Below are 15,412 nucleotides of genomic sequence, written 5' to 3'. Positions count from 1 at the left end.
GTGGGTCCTTCCGACACCATTGGGGCCTCATGCGGATGCTCTCCTTCATCCAGAACAGCGGTTTGTGCCTTTTTCTTGTGTAAAACATAGCAAAGGAGTTCCTAATAAAATATAGTTGAATTGGGAGTCTTTTTTCCCTCAAACAAAGTAAATCCATAAATAGAAATGAGACTATGGTGCTAATAACCAGTTGGAGAGTTGAGAGAGCTGAACTCTCAATCCTGGTAGAAACCCATTGTGACTTTAAAAACTTGCTCAAGGTCATCCATAGCCTATGAGGTTGAGTTGAGCAGACACAAAACAGATGTGTTGGGGAGTAATTGTGTACATTAAGTAAACAATTTATCTTTCTAAAGATTCTGTCTAAAACTTACTTTAAATAGTAAGTTTTCCCCTGGGCTAGGGAAAGGTCAGGGAGCTTAACCCCCTAGTATCCACCCCCTCTCAGCATTCATCATGTTAGGCCAGAGGAGCCAAATCACACCCACTACCCAGGGAGCACTGCTTCCAAAAGCCCATTGCCTGTGCCGGGGCAGAGGGCAGGTACCCGGACCAGAAATGCTGACGGAGTGGAACCAGCGGGCTCAGCCCCCAGCTTCCTGAGAGAGCAGCTGTGATGGTTCACTTTTGGAAAAATGTCAATGCATGACTTGGGCAGCACGAAAAGCAGATGTGCAGAGGTTGTTCGCTGTATTCCAGAAGTTCCCACACTCTCCGGAGGCTCCTTGGCTCAATGGCAGGAAGCCGTTGGTGGCTTCCACCTTCAATCCCAAAAGGCCACTGCCGTCCAGTGGATTCCAACCACAGTGACCCTATATGGAGTTTTCAAGACTGTAAATCTTCATGGGAGCCAGCAGTCTCATTGTCCTCCTTGGGACAGGGAGCTAGCAGCCCGTTTCACCTCCAGCACCCCTTCCTCTCTAATTCTGGATCCAGTCCCTCCAAATATCCTGCCCTGCCCTTGTCTAGGCTTCTTAAATGCGTTCCATGCTGCTTATGTTAGTCTGGGTGCCTTAGCGAAACAAATCCACAGAAACGCGTATGTATAAGAGAGAGTTTTATGTAAAGGGTGAGTGCACATCAAGAAAACATGCCCACATTTGCTTATGCACCCGCTTTGTCTTCAGCGATCATGTTGGGGTAGGCTGGTGTGCTTTTTCCATGTGGGCTTTGTTGTTTCTTAGCTAGATGGCCCCTTGTTTATCTTCCAGTCTTTAAGACCCTGGACACTATATCTTTTGATAGCCGGGCCCCAGGGTGCTTAACCAATACACCACAAGGGTTCATTAGCATGTGACTTATCTCCTGCCATTCACACTAGATGCTCAAAATAGCAGGAAACCAGGTTTCTCCTTTGTGGACACACCAGGTACTGACAGAACCAAGAACAGAGACATGCTTAGTTATATATCTTGACTATCATTAGCATATTATATGCCAGGCAATCTGTAAGCCTTCGCTCCCCTGACCTCTCACAGCCTCGGTAAATTGAAGCTAATAAAAGTAGTGCTCTCACAAGCTTGGTAGGAGATTAAACAACTCACATAAGGGTACACAGCCTATCAACGAGGAGGCGAGATGAGGCAGTGTGTGGCTGCTGAACCCACACCCTTCACAACACCTCCATTAAAATGACTGAGGGCTATGAGGAACCAGACAGAAGCAGGTTCACAGCCCAGATTGAGTCAATTTAACTGCCTATTGTGCCTGACCCTTCTATCTCTGATCTTAGAAATGGGGTTAACAACAACAAAACACTGTAGAAGAAATGTCCAGCAGATGACAGGCACGCGATTAAACAACAAAAAATAAATCACTTAAGTTGAAATTCGAGCTCCTGGAAACCCCTCACATGCGTGCAGAGAAGGATTGGGCCCCATGTGGTGTTTCCAGTGCCCCCGTCCTTCCCCCCTAAAATGAGCAGTTGATAAGGTAATGCCTGGATTGTCCCAAGCCCCAGACTGTGGAGAACTAAAGGAAAACCCAGCATTATGAATCTTTGAGCACAGCCCTGCTGGGAAACCGCCCTGCAGTCACTTGTTGAAGACTGGAGGAGGGACAAGAGTAGGGAGAAGAACGAGGACTGAATGTGACACATAAGCAGGGGTGGCCTACATTCCATAAAGGAAAAAACTCAAGGTCTGCTTTTCTGGTGCCGGAAAGTTAAAACCCATCTGGTGCAGTTGAAAAGGTGTGTGTGTGTAGTGGGGGGGGGGTGTTAGGGAGGAGGGGCGATGAGTCCAAAGGATGAACTCCATCTGCAATTGTGTCCTCAACTGCTTTCCCCTGCTAGCCACACGATATTTGTGGCTGGCCTGCCCTGCTTTTGTTATCAAGCCCAGAGAGGGCAAGAGACTAGCTCGAAGTCACACTGCAAGTTGGCAGCAGAATCAGGCCGAGAACTCTGGATGCTTAGAAAGCTTCACACAGACCTGAGAAAGTACCAAGGGAAGACCTGTTCGCTAACTGGGCAGCACTCACTGCATGCCAGCGCTGTTCCAGTGCCCCAGCCAGGGCATTGCTCCCTGTGTCCGTGTGTCTTCAGTGATGCACACAGGTGACGGATTGGCTTTTAATAGCATGCTTGGAAGGTTGAGGCCACCCAGCGGCACGTAGAAAGAAGGGCCTGCAAATCTACTTCAGACCAAGCAGCCTTTCAAGACCCTGGGGAGCACAGTTCTTCTTGGACACACAAGGAGGCCAGGAGTTGAAGTTGATTCCATGATGTAGTTGATTCCATGGTTCTAGCTATACCTAGAGTCACATCCACATTCATGTTTATATCTCTTCACTCCATGGGGTGTTCATGGCTCCAACTCTTCTGAAGCAGACCACCAGGATTTTGTTTAAGAGGCCTCTGGATAGGTTTGAACTGCCAACCTTTTAGTTTGTAGCTGAGTGCTAAACAACTTGTGCCATGCAGGGTGCTAAGCTCAGAAACTCAGTCGGTGCTTCATGATCTCAGTTGGAATTATAGAGAGGGTCAGTGATGACCCATTGACTGCTGGGTAATTGTTGATGTAGTCTCCCTGTGCAGACATGTAAAGTACCTGAAAACTTAAAATCCAACTCATTGAGTGCATCATCCTGCCGTGCGCCAGCCCAGCAGCATGCTCTGCTGGGGACATTTGGCCATGCCTGGAGACATTCTGAAGAAGGGAGTCCCACTGCCATCTAGTGGGCTAAGACCAGGGATGCTCGCTTAGCATCCTGGTGCAGGGAACAACACAGCCCCACAAGAAGGATGTTGGCCAAAATGTCAGCAGAGCTGCCACTGGGAAAATGGTCTAGTCCAAGCGCTGACCTTCGTAGAGGAAGAAAGCCAATCCAGAGCAGCTAAGTGACCTGCTGTGGGTTGCACAGCCTGATTCCAAGCCCAGTACTATACCCAAAGCTGTTACCACGCCCAAAATTAAACAGCAATAGCTGCCCAAAGGCCTCTTAGTTTGAGGACCAAGTAAGACAGTAAATGAGAAAGCCCTTTGACAAATGTGGCATGCTGCACAAACATGAGATGTTATTACCCAGGATCTTTTGATATATGTAAATAGATCTTGTACCAGGTCAGTTAATTTTCCAACTGCTCTATCTGAGCTTTCAGATGGCAGCACCTCTGTCCAACCCAGGAAAGGACTCCTGTGCATGCTGAGCAGCCCTGGAAAGCCTCATGCCTGGCTTCTCCCACCCCTCAGCTAATCTCCAAATGATTAATAAGGGCTCTCACTATGTTGTGGCTCCCAGCTGACAGATACTAGGCTATCAATGCATTCGTATCACCTCCTTCATGCCAGAGGGACTCAGTTATTCGAGGGGTTCCAAGGAGGACCCAGCCTGAAAGAGAAACGGGCGAGAGAGAGGAGCGAGACCAAGCAGATTCTTGTCAAGGTCTGAGTTTATTGCTACACAAGCCTCTCTATAAAGGGTGAGGCAAACAAGGGAGTTCAAAGGGGAGATAAAAAAAAGGAAGGGCGGGGGTGTAGAGCACACAGGGCAGGCGGCCGCAAGTCTGCAGTTGGAATGTCCGGTGCTGGAGCAGACAAGGGTGGGCCATCTGGTGTGTGTCAGGGTAGAGATAAGGTTGAGGTGACGTGGCTTTAGCCCTGCTGGGCAGGCAATATGGCCTTGGTTTTGTCAGGCTGATTATGTCCGGTTCCCAACATGAGAGAAGCCAGGAATATCTCCTCTCACAACTGTGCAGCAAACGAGATCAGATCTCCCAATCTGATTTTCAGCCCTCCTGTCTTTCCAAGTGAAGTGGATGGTCCATTTCACGTTGTCTCAAGTCTTTGCACATTGCATGCCAACATTGCGACACAGGGCGCGGCTGTGGGTCTTAGTAGACAAAGCCCCCACCCAGAACCCTGCCCCCAGAGCTCCTTAGTCACCCTTCACAACGCAGGTCCAGGCCGGGCTCCACACTGCAAGGCGATCAACCCTGACCCTCCAGTGTGGCCGTCCTCACACGCTCCCACATCCACCTAGAAGGACTGGAGATGAGAGATTCCGGAAGCTCCCTGCCTCATCTGCCTCCCTCCCCAGAGTGACAGAGCAACTGTAACTGATTAGGCAGGATGCAGCCTCATTCCCAGTCCCCACCCTCTCTGGGAAAGCAGGGCTGTCTGGCACCTCATCCAAGGCCTTTCCCCTGTGATCTCATTACTGAGTAGCTGCTCCTCTACCACCCACCTCCGTCACCTCATCTAAATACAGGGGAGATGAGTATGTCTTCTTTGCTGCTCCTTCCCTGAGTCCACCCCAGGAGCTCCCTGAACAGATCATCAATCACTTCTCATTACACCTGCAGCAGCCGTCAGATACTGCTGAACAGAGACAGGCGCCTCCCCTGCTGCTGCCACGCTCCAGTGCACATGTGCACACACACGTGCACACACATTGTACAGGCCCACTCACATGGACACACAAGCATGCACACCCATGTGCACAAACTTTGTTCAGAGGTGGGAATTCTGCCCATTTTAGCCTCTAATATTGCAATCAGAGAGTGATAGAACAATGAAAGATGAAGGTGGATGAAGGAAGATCTATTTATTCCCTTACTTGTTACATAACCATTCAGGGCTCTTTTTTTATCCGTACAAACACACCACCACCACCATCAACAATCATCAAGTAGCTGTCATGTATGCAGTGCTGCCCTATTCAAGGCGGTGCTGAGTATGTGAGGAGGATTCTCTCTAAAGCACAGCTCTGAGGAAGTCTGTCTCCTTCGCACTTTTACACACGCTGGGAGAGGAGCCTGCAGGAGGCTCCGTGCGTTGGGTGAAGCCACACGATGAGTGAGGAGACCGAGTGTGAAGCCAGGGGAATGAGAGCGCAGAGTTCACCACTTCACCACCATGCTGGTGTGCACAATCGATGAAAGGGTGGCTGCCAGCTGCAGGACAGAAAAAAAGTAAAGCATGTAACTTGTGGTTTTAGCTCTGGCTTACTTCCAAAAGGAATTGTTTTTGTTGTTCTAAAAAGCTTTATACCAAAAAAAAAAGAAAGCTTTTTACCTCTATAAAAACAAAAGGCTACTGCTGTCAAGCACCTTCAGACTCAAGCCAGAGGAGAGCTCTCCCAGTGGGCTTCCAAGCTGTAAATCTTCACAGAAACACAGTACCTCCTGTGGAGTAGCTGGTTGGTTCAAGCCAGCAACCTGGCAGTTAACAAGTATGTCCCTTGTACCTGTAATACCTGTATAAAGTGTATTAAATATGAACTACTCCTGGTGTGTAATTTTAAATTGAATTATTGTGCCTGGAACTTTTTTTTTAATAGCTAAGAATGGTGAAATCAGACTCCTTTAGATGTTATGAGAAGAATAGACACTACACAGGGCTTGGACCCAACCCAGCTTAATTCAAAGGAAGGCAGATTTATTTTCTTCTGCTTCCCAGAAGGTTCCTCAGCAGAACGTTTAGCTATGGAAATTGTTTAGCTATGGAAAAGAGCAATCTCCTCTTGGGAAGATTCTGGTAGAAAGGGGCTTTGGTTACATATCCAGCTCAACCCAGCCCCAGAGCCCTCGTCATGTTTTATTTTGTTTTGCCCTTGACACTGATTGTCTTGGGAACTGTGGCCCCCGAGCAATGGCCAGGAAGTCAGGTCTTCTTGATGTAAATCCTCTAATATCCCCTACAATGATTTTCAGTGCCAATGGTAAGGCCCGCCTAGTGGCTGCCACATGCCCCTGAGCAGACACGTCAGAGCAGATGAGAGCATGAGACAGCATTTAAGAGAATGGTAGGCTGGCCTTGACTTAGCTGTTTGGCCTCTCCTCAGAAGTCATTTGTGACACTGACTGTCATGGGTTTCATTAAGAACAAGTCTATCTCTACCAAAGAAAACTGCAAGGTAAGAGGACTTTCAGCTCCAGCTACATATGTCTCCAAACTTACTTACATATTGTCCTGTTTTCAGAAGAAAAAAAATTTACTCAGTGCCTCCCGGGCAAATAAAAACTTTGGTACTACAACCTACAATCCCAGATAAAGTGTAGGTATCTGCTTTGGCAGCTCCCCTGGATCGAGCTGCTCCAGTAGCTCTCCACAAAAACCCTGTGAAGAGATGATCAGGCAGGATAGCCTAGTCTGTTCTGCAGAAAGAAGCTACCCCTGGAACCTCAGTGGCTTAAAATCTAGAAGTTTATTCTTGTTCATGCAAATTCTGACACTGGAAGGGCAATTCTACAGGGTGTTTGTCCTGCACACCGTCCGTCAGTGATTCGGGCTGCTTCACAAATATGGTGCCACCAGATCAAAAGGTGGATTCCAGGTCATCACAGAAGAGGAAGAGAGAAGTGGGGGTTGTGGATCAGTCTTTACATGCTTTGACACTTTAGTTGACATAGATCGCTGGATAGGGCTGCTTATATAAAGGTTATCAGTTCAAACCACCTAGCTGTACCACAAAAGGAAGGAGTCATCTGTTTTCATAAAGGGTACAGCCTAGCCAACCTCATGCAACAATTGTACTCTGTACCACAAGGGGTGAGCATGAGTCAGAACTGACTTGAAGGCAACAGGATTTGGGTTTTTTTTTTTGTTTGTTTGTTTGTTTGTTTGGTTGGTTGATTGGTTTGGTTTGGTGAGTGGGAGGTGGTTCTACCTACAGCATATTAATCTGAAGTAGTCACTTTAGGTTTTTTTGTTTGTTTTTTGAGAGATGTGGAAAAGCTCATTGGCTTTAATGGGGAGTTAACTCTGCCGCAGACGGCCTCCTCAAAATTTCCCTCCCGCTTCAGAAACTAGCAGAGATTTTCAATGAAGGAGCCTGCTGGCACCCGCTGGACATCTCCTTGCAAGGTCAGTCCTTTGGAGCCATTGGGAGGGAGAAAAAAGAGACTTTTATTCCTGTAAAGAATTCCAGCCCCAGAAATCCTGAGGGGGAAATTCTGCCCTGTCCTCTCGGGTCACTATGAGTCCGAATTGAATTTATGGCTATGAGTTGAGTTGTAATTCCATTCACTTACTGCTATTGACAGGTTGCTAGATTAGGGCTTGTCTTCCCAAATGCCAGCACTAAACGAAATTGAGCTGTCCAGGCCACAACAAAGGGGTTGGAAATACATCAGGCACACTCATTAGACACCTATGGCAAAATTCAGAACTGAGCATGCTCTGACCCAAGTCATGTAGACCCAGGTGGAAGGTCCACCTGGTCATACAGAATAGGACTTCACAAAAGTGCACCGAAATCAACCAATACGATCGACCAATGTCCTCCAGTGGTGTTGGGAGGTGATAGAAGTAGGCCTGGGCTCCTTGTCACCCTCCCTTGTTCACGTGCTCTGCAAGTGGAGGGTGAGGCCCTTGGGGGTTCCTGCCGTGGCTCCTCAGCTGGTTCTGCACTCCTGCTCAGGTATTCCTCCCATGAAACCGCCATATTCAGCTGCAAACTTTCCCCACCCCTGCCATGCAGCCCAGCGTGCTTTCCGGAGATACTGGGGACTTTTGGGGACTGCGATACCTGAAACTTTCTTCCATAACATTCACTTGGATTTACAAAACTGCTTCTGCCATATGAATTCTTTCAGCGTTGCTAAGCAAGAACTGAGGTCAACCACCCCAGAAACCTAACACTATCAAGTCAATTCTGACTTATATCAATCTAGGGGGTCCTCAAACTATGGCCTGCGGGCCGCATGGCCCTCAGAGGACATTTATTCAGCACGCCGGGTGTTTTTGCCCCGTTTTTTTAAACTTCAAATTAGGTATGTGCAGTGCGCATAGGCATTTGTGCATAGTTTTATTTTTAAACTATCATCCGGCCCTCCAGCGGGTTTGAGGGACAATGAACTGGCCTGCTGTTTAAAAAGTTTGAGGACCCCTGAAAGGACAACGTAGAACTATGCCTGTGGGTTCCCGAAGTTCTAAATCTTTACAGGAGCTGAGAACCGCATCTTTCTCTGTGAGCCACTAGCGGATTCCAACTGGCCGGCCTCATGGTCACACACATTCCACCAGGCTCCTTGAGCCTTAACTTGATAATTTAATGAAATGATACTTCTCCAAGTCACACTGTATCATGGTCTATAATCTTGCTATTCTAATATCAAATTTAAAATAAGGAATATAGTTAAGCTCCAAATCCATAAGCAATAAGATCATTGAATCTCTTTGGACACTATTACTTAAAAAAAGAAAAAACTCTGTTCAATTATTTTCAGCACAGAAAAGCTTCCAGCGTTTACAGCTTAGTATTTAATTGCTTTTTCTCTTCTTCTTTTGCATTGGTGAATCATTTTGAGCTTATAATAATGTCAAAATAATAGTTTCCAGAGCCTCCAGGCATTCACTGTGTAATGATCATTTAAAAGATTTCTTGGTTAGAGGGTCCTCAAAAGAATAAAAAGCGTGTCCGCATCCCTGGTCATTTCTATATTCAAAAGAAGAAATTGCTCATCAAATGCTACAAGCCAATTTCTTTCTTCAGCCAAACTGCCCATTTTAGCATCACTGAATTAAGCAAATGGTTCTACATTTCAAAGTCAACAATGATACTCTTTTCCCTTTAACACGAGCATCTTAAACAGCTCAAAAAGTAGTCGAGCTCTTTATTATGGCTTTTCCTGAGAAAGCTGTTTCGTTGTTTATTTTATTTATTCATCTAGACTTTCATGTTAAGATTTGTGTATTTTAAGTTCTGCTAGTCAGGACATTTTAAACGGAGCCAGATTTTTTTTTATACTTTGTCTTTTAAAATATAATGAGACTGAGCAGTACATCCCTTAATAAAATATAAAGTCTTCCTATTTCTGTTTGTTTGTAATTTCCCTAAGGATAACTCTTAAAGTAGTAAAACCAAAACCCCCCATAATGAATTACATTTGGTCTACTGGGGGTTGTGGCCAACCTTTAGATAGAAAAATCCAGAGACTCCCTTCTGCATCTCCTTTCCCAACCAAACCCCGGTGGCTGGAGGCCGGAAGGAAGAAAGAGGCTGGGCTGCTGGGGCAGGGTGGGGAAGGGGTAACCTTGCAGATTATTTCAAATTCTACTCTGAAGGCAGAAAGTTATCCCAATGAGATAGCTAGAGATTCACTTCCTTAGAAAAAGATTGAAATTAATGTGTCCCTTAGAAAAGCCAAAGGAAAAAAGTCGTTATTAATTTAGGCAATTGAAGAACTTTGAAAGCCATGTCTAGTACATAAAAACACCTGTCCCTAGAGCCCATCGGCCTAGGAAACTGAATTTTTTTACCATGTAAAATAAAGGAAGGTCATTTCTTAGACTTGCTCAACAGAAGATTGTCATTTTAAACCGGTTACTGTAATGAGAAGCTGGGTTTTCGTAAAAAGGACTGAATGCTTGAGTCAGTGTGAAATGAAATTAGAGATGCATGTTCTGCGCATGGCAGCATTTCCGGAGGAGTCTGTGTTCCCGTGACTGCTCTCAATCTGTCTCGTGCCTTCTGGGAAACTCACAGCGTGGTGCCCACATCTAGTCTCTCGGACTTTCTTGCCAGCTTTGGAAAGGTGTTGAGTCTGTTGGATCTGCTGCACAGAGACAGCATGCAAGTGGACCCTTCCCACATTCCTCAGAGAGCAGCCCCCCAGTGTAAAGCTGTGGGTGAGGTTTGATGACCTTTGCCCCTTCATCATCCCGCATTCTTTGACGGACCCAAGCGCTCCCCCGAGGCATTACCGGAGAAGCAGCTACCCCATAGTTTCCAGATGGTGGGTATCAGCCTGTGTGCTCATTGGGATTGCCAGAGAGCTGTCCAAAAGACATCTTTGTCCCATCTCCACTGAGTCCGATTTTATTGGTCTGGAATGCAGCCTAGGTGCTTGGATTTTTTTCTCTCTCATAAGTTTTTATTGTGAATTGGGTGAAGGTTTACCAAGATCATCAGTTTTTTATTCAACAATTCATACACATTGTGTTTTATGCCACTTATTGCAATCTCCACAATATAATATGACTTATTCCACTCCCTACTTATGTCTTCTGTTTCCCTTCCTCCTCTCTTCCTACCCTTCTGAACTTGGGCCTTGGATTAATACTGCCCTTTTGAGATCAAATGGTTTGCTGTTTTCAGGTTTGTGTGCCTCACTTGTGTAATTGCTCCCATTATAGACCAATCTATTATTTGGCTGAATATTGAACCACAGGTAGGAGTTCATTTTCAAACTTAGTGAATAAGGACCATCATTTCAGAGGTTCTGTTAGTCCCTATCCAGCCAATAAGCCTGGTCTCTTTTATGACTGTGAATTTTGCTTCACTATCTAGGACCTTTTGATGTGATCCCTTTCAAAGAAGTTGGAATTGATAGTTGGAGATCATCTAGTTATTCTGTGCTCAGAGTCATGAAGTCTAATGTTCATGTGGTCCACTCACCACTCTTTCCTCCAGAGTGAGGGTGACAATACTTGCCACCTAGATGGCCACTTGTGAGCTTCTGAGATCCAGCTGCTACTCACCAGCGTGGATGTCGACCATAGTCTTTACAGTCTAGGTAATGACAATTGTCCTTGGTGTCCTTCACAACTATAATCCCCAGCCCCCAAGCCCAATAAAGCACTCCCTCCAGTTGTTCGGTTATGCCTAAGGAGTTTTGATAACTTCATCTTCTGTGTGCTCCGGAATATTCAATTCCCTGGATGATCAGAATGGTCAGTCAGGGCTCAGAATCTTGGTGTTAAGGCTCCTGGTGAGATCCTGGCACATCAGACACAGAGGTTGTGAGGCTAGAGGATGGGCAGAAGGGGATCATACTGAGTCTAACAAGGAAAGAAAAGGAAATGAAGGATATAAGCAATTAAAAGCAAGCGCATAAATAGATACAAATACACAGATGGCCCTTGCAACATTATTCCCAATCTCGCAAACGTGTCAACGGTCTAAATACCCATCAATAGGTGAATGGATAAGTCAAACATGTTGCCTATGGTATATACAATGGACTACTACTCAGCCATAAAGAGAAATGAACTCTTGACACAGGCTACAAGAGGAATGAACCTCATAAGCATTATGCTGAGTGAAATAAATCAGCTTCAAAAAGGACACATTTTGCTTAATTCCACTTACAAGAAATATCTAGGCTAGGAAAATGAATAGAGACAAACATATCCCAATTGTTTCCAGGGATAGGTAGGAAGGTAAGTATGGTTGTTACATAATGCCATGTCAATTGGACAAATAAGTGAGGTGGAGTCTTTCTTATACCTATATGAGTGTCCTTGGATTTATTTCTCTAGTCAACCCAGCCTAACCCAGTAGGGCCTGGAGGGGAAGTGCCATCCCTGAGACGATACTGAGCTTCCATAAGGGTGATGACATAATTTTGGAATGGGTAAGGATGATAATATGAACAACATGCAGAATGCCACTTAGTTATAATCTTGTAGAGCGTGGAAGTGACGAATGTTTTGATGCATGTATATTTAGTACGATTTTTAAAGAGTGTACGCAAAAGAGCAATATGGCAAGTCTGTGTTGCCATTTGCTGTTGCTCAGCTAAAAGCGATTCGGGCCTGTGTAGTCCAAAGGGAACCACAGAGGCTCAGGAGGAAAGCTGGTACCATCTCCAACTAAGACTTGTCTGACCAAATGCAGAGTCTCCCTGCAAGTAACTGACAGGTCAGAGGCAGCTCATCTCTGCTGCAGAAGCAATGATTTGTCTCAATTCCCAGACCACTGTCACAACCATGTCTTGTTGCCCTCGGTGCCCCCCTTCCCCACCACAATAAGTCACTAGAAAGCCATGCTTCATTTAAAAACAAACAAATAAACCCCTTCTGCCTCCATCCTGGCACTGTTTCAGCTTATTTAGCATCATAACATATGTCATCTGTTTCCCTAAACAATCTAACATGGACATGGCACGATGGGACTGATGAGTTAGGCAAATGAGAACCAGCCTGCCCTCTGAACACACACGATGGCATTTGACTTGCTGTCAGTAGATGCTGTCGCGTTTCTTCTCCTCTTTCCTGGAAAATAAATACAGAAAAGAAAGAGGACATGAAAAGGGCTGCAAGATGTTTAGCTCTGGTCTTTCTAGAAAGTGTAGAAAAAAAGTATGTGACCCCTGCCTGCCTTTAGATGCCCCACTCCTCTGGCTAACAAGGATTGCGCACTGACCATGGACAAGACATCTGGATCTGGGGGGAGGATATAACAATTGCCCCCACCAGCAAAGAGTTTCCAGATTTACGGGACTGCACAGGCCAGGGAGCAGCTCATAAAAAGAACAAGAAGAATCGCAAAGGAGGGTGTGCTCCAGCACCACTTCGTCCAGCTGCAGACACATGAAGGCAAAGTTTCCTTTGCTTTCAGTCAAGTTTATGATTTCCGCGGCATCCCTTACCAACACCTTCACAAAGATCTAGGTTCTTGGGTTGTTTCGTTCCAGGGCGGACATCACCTTGGTAAAGCCACACTCTAAGGACAGCTCATGGTCCAAGAATTCCACCTATATGTTTTGAAAGGGGCCATGTTAAAACCCCTGGCTCAGACTTTCAGGACTGGGCACAATACAGCAAACCCACCATGGGGACAGCAGGATTTGGTAACACTCTCATCTCCATCACAACCTGGACCTGGCAAAGCTATTTTCTTCCACTCACCATCTTTCAATCAATATTTACTCAGCTATTAGTTGCTCCCCAGGCTCAGCATCAGAAAAGTGTTCAAACGTTACCTAATTGTCCATCTAATGGTAGAGGTCTGTGCAAGGGATATGAGAGCAAGAGGCTCAGAGATGATCAGTGGGTAACGAGAGAGGGATTCACCTTTATCATTTGTAGAAAGCCCCTGGCAGACTTTCCCTGGAGCAAGCAAATAAAGCTGCTCCCGGCTCAGCTCCATTCCTGATCTGGTCTTGCCATGAGACTATCCAGGCTTTGTCCCAACCCCACGTTCTGGAAACCACGAGTGGAAGGAGGTGGATCTTGGGGATACCATGGAAAAGAATGGGCATTGCACAACACTTCATTGTACTCATATGGAGCTTATACAAAGGCCAAGAGATAGAACCAGGTGAGACTGTGAACAGGACAAGGTGATACTGCATGGTTTAAAATCAGAAAAGGTGTGCATCAGGGTTGTATCCTTTCACTGTTTTTATTCCATCTGTATGCTGAGCAATTTATACAAGAAGCTGGCCTATGTGAAAAAGAACATGGCATCAGGATTAGAGGAAGACCCAAGTAATGTCATTAGGAACATTTTCTCACTAAAAATTTTAGGTCATGGCATCAAAAAAGTGTCATTTTAACCTAAATGGGTTTTTAGACCAGTGAAATAACAGCGAGAGTGAGTCAGCATTGTGCACAGAATTGAGCGATACTGGTTCTTTGGGAAATTCATAATCCAACACTGACACTGCTGAGATAAAGGATGACAGTGAGGAAGATTCTACACCTGAGCTCTGTGATGGGCCAACGTGGTGCTCTACTCTCTTCAGGAATGGATGAGCCAGCTCCACCAAGATTCCCCTTTACTGGAGCACCTGCTATGTATGTAGACGTTGAACACAAGAACGCTTTGGCGTTCCTACAATGATTTCTGACCGATGAGGTCATCGAAAAATTGATTATGATAGCCCGGAGGTTTACTTTCAGGTTTTAACCCCTCTTCAGTTAATTTCTGTGCATGGGGGAAGGTTTGGGGCTTGCTTCATTTTCCTACATACGGTATCTCAGTTTGTCCAACACCATTTGTTGAGCAAGCAGAATTTGTCCCTTTGGATATTTCTGTGTCCTTTTTCGAAGGCTAGTTTCCTGTTGACTGGTGAATATATGTGTAGCTTTTCTGTTCGAATCCATTGATCTATATACCTCTCAGTGTACCAATACACTGCTCTCCCTTAGGGAAAAACAACAACAAAAGTTGTATGAGCCCCTATATAATGATTTTTTTTAATGGACGATGAACTATTTTCCAGGCCAGCACTATCCTATGTTTGAGCACATTGCTGCAGCCACTGTGTCAATCCATCATGCCTTATAGCCTGCGGTACTCATGTTCAGGTATAGTGTTCTGCCATTCACAAGGTTCACACTGGCCAGTTCTTTCAGAAGTGGAAGACCAGGTCCTCCTCCCTCGTCTCTCTGTCTGGAAACTGCTGAAGTCTACCTGCAGTGAGTGACCCAGCAGGCATTTGAACTACTGGCTGCAAAATTTCCACCATTACAGCCAAATGCAGGCCACCACAGTACAACAGACAGTAACAGCATCTTAACACCACACAAAGGCTCCTCCCTGGGGAGACCACGTGTTCAGGCAATTGCTGCTGTTACACATGTAAGTGGGGGCTACATGAAGTCGCACCATCTCCTGTGGCCCTTCCAGGAACAGGCCATTCTGCTGTTGTTTCTACTGGACTTAGGCTCAGCTGCCAACCTGCCCTCTGCACGCATTCTTCTCCTTACCCTTCCATGTCACCTTCTCTTTGCCCAAGTCAATACTGCTGGTCAGTCACCTACTGGTGGATGCTTGCTTCTGAAGTTTCTGAACCACATTTCCCCATGGTTATGAGACATTGCTGCTGCCACTGCGCGCATTTAACAGGTTACTTTACACCTTCAATGAGAAATCTAGGGGAATAGAAAGAAAGCTTCTTCTTTCTCCCAAGGAGTGGGTGGTGGTTTTGAACCGTTTCCCTTGAGGTTAGCAGCCCAATGTGTAACCCACTACACCAGTAGAGCCTTGGTGGCACTGTCCAGCAATTATTAGACTGCTAAATATGAGGTCAGGGTTTCAAACCTACCAACTTCTCCTTGGGAGAACGATAAAGCTGTTCCCATAAAAGACTGACAGCTCCAGAAGCCCTCTATAGGGTGGCTATGAGTTGGAATTTTGCGGTCATTTAGGGCTTTTTGGTGGCATGTGATTTTTTAGGGCTTTTAGGTTGTTTGTGGACGTTCAAGGTGTGTTTGGGGCATTCGGGTGGTTTGGGGCT

General features: G+C 45.8%; 2 long non-coding RNA genes across 2 annotated transcripts in view; both read right to left on the bottom strand.

Moving 5' to 3' along the window:
* LOC142435885 (uncharacterized) overlaps positions 1-15,412 on the bottom strand; it is a 240,223-nt gene that overhangs the window by 134,899 nt on the left and 89,912 nt on the right. The window lies entirely within an intron of this gene.
* Positions 3,875-13,813, bottom strand: LOC142435881 (uncharacterized). The gene is made up of 2 exons (XR_012781637.1): positions 12,386-13,813; positions 3,875-11,225 (listed from the first exon to the last, which is right to left on the bottom strand). It is a non-coding gene; the product is annotated as an uncharacterized LOC142435881 (long non-coding RNA).

Source organism: Tenrec ecaudatus, assembly GCF_050624435.1.
Source record: "Tenrec ecaudatus isolate mTenEca1 chromosome 5 unlocalized genomic scaffold, mTenEca1.hap1 SUPER_5_unloc_5, whole genome shotgun sequence".
In the NCBI taxonomy this organism is placed as follows: domain Eukaryota; kingdom Metazoa; phylum Chordata; class Mammalia; order Afrosoricida; family Tenrecidae; genus Tenrec; species Tenrec ecaudatus.
Note: the sequence above shows the minus strand (reverse complement) of the source record. Positions and strands in the feature narration are given on the sequence as shown.